Raw genomic sequence first — 4,500 nt, forward strand, 5'->3', positions numbered from 1 at the left:
ACACTGGAGGTGCCTACTACTACGTGCAGCCCGTTGACGACGACCAAGAGTAGTTAGGAGGATCCCAGGCAGGAGGCCTGCGCCTCTTTCGATCTGTATCCCAGTTTGTGCTAGCCATCTTATGGCAACTTGTTTAACTTATGTCTGTACTCAGATATTGTTGCTTCCGCTGACTCGTCTATGATCGAGCACTTGTATTCGAGCCCTCGCGGCCCCTGGCTTGTATTATGATGCTTGTATGACTTATTTATGTTTTAGAGTTGTGTTGTGATATCTTCCCGTGAGTCCCTGATCTTGATCGTACACATTTGCGTGCATGATTAGTGTACGATTGAATCGGGGGCGTCACAAGTTGGTATCAGAGCCGACTGCCTGTAGGAATCCCCCTTCCACACTCCTTGGCCGAAGTCGAGTCTAGACTTTACAAAACTTTTACTAACTTGGCTGTGTGGCCCATAGGCCCACGTCGCCATTGGGTGGTATTAGGATCTTTTATTCCTCGACCTATACTCTGGGACTCTGACATCTCTTCTATTCGGGTTAAATGAATTTTACTAAATCTGACATTAGGATCGCGTTATCATTTTCACCCGGAGAGCCCCTTATTACTGATGATCGTCTGCTGCACCAGAAGACCCTGAAGATACTCTCCGCTGTTAACCCGAGAACTTGTGTTCATCGCGTTTGCAATTCACCTTCCACCGCAAACCCTTATGGATAACTACTTGCATTTGTTATTCTTACATTCAACCCCAGTGGTCCTGTTATTACAAAATACCCTGAAAAACTCGTCGTGGTTTCGATAATCCCTTGAGCTTACTGCCTTGCTGTTCTTGTCACTTGAATACCCCTACGGTTAATTCTCGCATTTATCGAGTATCCGCCCATCCCCCAGTTGTTCATGTGTTACACAAAAGTCTTCGAAATACCACCCGATATTCCGAAAATCCTCAGCAACTTATTGCTCTGGAATTTCTTGTTTGCTTTCATTATGATTAATCCCATAAGTATATAAATCATATTGACATGCCTTGTCATTACCATTTTGAGTCTGTTGACTCAATATGTTTACGAATACACGCAATCATCATTGATCCTTATAAATTACTTTTCCGGCTGAGCTGCCATTCTTTTTACTGGAATTGGTTCTCGACCAATCCAATTGTCTTTGATTGTACCCTACGGCTATTCAACTTACCCACCCCTAATCAGAGCATTGCTTCTGATCCCTTGAATTGGAAATCATAATTTCTTTGCATTTGACAATTGAGTTAGTCAGTTGTTTCTATAATCTGCTTCCTCTAGTTGAGTACCGATGCTCACGTCAGATCCCTTGTGGACCACCAGATCCTTTGTCGGATTTTATCTGACAACGCCCTTCATAATCAATAAACTTGTGAGCCTTTTCTCGGATACATAATGCCTTTGTTAAATTGTATCGTCTGCTTTCTCAACCATGCTCTGCCTTCGAGCTTGAGTTAATTACTTCTAAAAGATTCTGGTATAGGATTCTAAGATGCCCCGATGGGTTGAACCTATGCCTTCCTTAATATGTGCGAACTCGAAAGTTTTCACGAGTCGTACTCTTCTGGTATTTTGCCAGATAAAATTTCAAAACTACAACTTCTTTGAGCGCGAGAAGTGAATGAAAGGTTGTTCATTGGAGAAGTGGGAGTCGACCTTGAACTTTGCGTTCATGCCCATGGACACGATGTACATCTTCTCATCGAAGTTTCTTTTAAAATCAATTATTCCCTTGGTATAAGTTCATCTTATATCTGAGATCTGGCCTTTTTGCAATCGTGGTTCTGACCATGTTCTCCTTTAAATATCATGTCCTGTGCAAGTTTAAGCACTTGTCTTCTATAGAGCAATACCCCAGTTCAACTTCTAGTTTGATCTGTCGTCGAGTATTACCACCTGGTATCTCGAGATTATCTTAGAACTGCATAACTTCTTATGAGTTCTTCATCAAGTGCTACCTTCCCGCTGATTCCAATTTTCACGGGCTCTGAGTTATTGAACACTCAAAGACACCGATAACTGAACCGAGTCCGCTCTACGGTTCAACAACTCTTCAGTAAGCTTCTATAAGAACGAGTTTGTACCCGATCATGCCATTCCTAGCCTGTTTGGCTATATCATTGTCGTGACGATTCTAACGGTGCTACCTGGTCCTTATTCTCGGAGCACCAATTTTCGACGATGAACTAACCTTACGTCGATTTTTTTTCCTCGTCATACCCTTTCACCTTAAACAACAAGCTTGAGTTCGAGTTTGTGTCGTAACTGTGGTTACAATAACCTCTTGCTTCATCATTCCTTTGACTTGATGTCGTCACTGATTGACTACATCTGCATGAAATCTCTCGACAATTGTGTCGTGATCACCATCAACCTTATGAGCTCTTCCAGGAATTCAATTGAATTCATGATGGGTAAATACCATCCTTGCCCTCGATGATTTGTGTTGTCATCGACCATTTTAATGCCTCCCCTCCACCACAAACTTGTTCGTGTTCTGTGTTATACCTTGAGTTCCTTGCTATCCAGCCTTTGTTCGTAATTACCTTGGAGTATTACCATCTCTTTTGTCAAGAATGTGGTGAGAATTTCACCACCTCTTAAGAATTCTTGATATAATAATACTTCTCGCCATCTCCGTTCATTCCTTGGACCCCGTATTGTTTTTTTTAACTGGAATACCGACAATTGAGCTATGTCGTGTGAATTCAAAACTTCTAGCAACCCTATTGCTTTGGAGTGAATGGGCGATAGTTTCATTCTAAGTCTTCCGATAATTGAATCACCATTCTAACATTGGTCGAGCAACCCAGCCCATATTTCGGGTGCACCTTTCAACCAATGTTTAATTATGTATGTTTTCCTCGAGCTTACCTCACTATATCATTTAATCTGACAAAGGTTATCTCCTTGATCAGATAATCATGGAAATCCTTTTTTTTAATCCCAATGGAAAGTCGCTGAGTCCATCAGCCACCCCGTCATCCTCTCTTTGGTTTAAATGATGAACTCTTGAGTTGAAATTTGCTTCCATAGTACATTCCCCAATAATCTTACAATGTCATCTCGTCAATTTGTCTTGCACCTTTTCTTATCGGGCATCCTGAGTCTGAGGTATCCTGACACCAATCAGATCTGAATCTCGGTCAGATATGGTGGCCGGGACATATTTCCAAGAGTTATAACATTAGCATTTGGCCCGATAAGGTGATGTCATGCCTAGCACACCTAACCGGAGGACCTATTGTTATAATTTTCCTTTTAGCAATGCTATCCATTCTTCCATGAGGAAATTGTAAGACTTATTCTACAAGCTGTTCCTGATGGATCCTTCGAGTATCCAAAGTCTGATATTTACCCAGTGACCATGTCAATGCTATCTCGAAGCATGTCTGTGGTACTCCGAATTTCAACAAGACCATTTGAAGCCAATGCTAAATGTTTCTTACTAAATTATCCAAACACCGTTGTATGGGTAATGCCATGATATTCTCTCCCCTTACCTCAAGAGTTTTCGACATAATATCCTTTCATGGATATCGTGCTCTGCTTGTCCTTGGGAAGGATATACCCCTGAAATATGTGTTTAAACACATTTTCCTTTCCCTTGTTCTGTTTAATTTGATAATCATATTTTCCTTTCCATTGTTGGGTTAACCTTTATTGTGATTTATATGATCTAAGAAGTAAAGATTCGCTGCTTATATAAACACCTCGGTTGTACGACTCTGTCAATAAGACCCTGTTACTATTGTTGATGACATTCTGGTAGCCACCGATGGACGAGAACCTTGCCTATTGGTCCGCCTCGTTCGACGAGCAGGAAAATGGTTCTCTTCGTCCCTCGCCCTTGGTACCGTCGTTGTTGCCGACATAATTGATAGCCTCTGACTTGCCTTGCTTGCATGATCACGCAAGATGTCTCCACCCTTCCAACTTTTAACCCACATGGTGGGCCCATAACTCACAGTTCCACAGGATCGAAACCTGACTCTCCTATACACCCTGTTGTCGAAGTTATTCCTCGCGCTTGGCTTCGTATTTAATTCACGGGCCACCTTCCTAATGCTCTATTCTGGTATCAGACGCAATACTTACTCTCGCTGCTCTGAAACCCTTTCTCACTCTGGTTCAGACTTCGAGCAACTATCTATCCACTTGGAACCTCTTATTGTACCTTCGTACCTTACTCTTGATGTATTCGATTTGTTCAACTCGAGAGATACTCATATGTTCATACTTGGGAAACCCCCAGAAGATTTTCCCTTGTAACATCCTATCGTTGTAGAGCTGCCCCTTACCTATTCGTAAGTACGATGGAGATCCCGAAGAAAGGATGACAAATTGATCATGGTGACTTGAAGCAGTGAAATGAAGGCATCAACGAAAGGGATCAACCTCTTCGAAAGGGAAGCCAAGACCGAGAAGACTCGTTAGGTTTTTCGCTACCAACACCTTCGCCCCTTACTCCACCGC

Source organism: Triticum dicoccoides, chromosome 1B (genome assembly GCF_002162155.2).
Source record: "Triticum dicoccoides isolate Atlit2015 ecotype Zavitan chromosome 1B, WEW_v2.0, whole genome shotgun sequence".
Lineage (NCBI taxonomy): Eukaryota > Viridiplantae > Streptophyta > Magnoliopsida > Poales > Poaceae > Triticum > Triticum dicoccoides.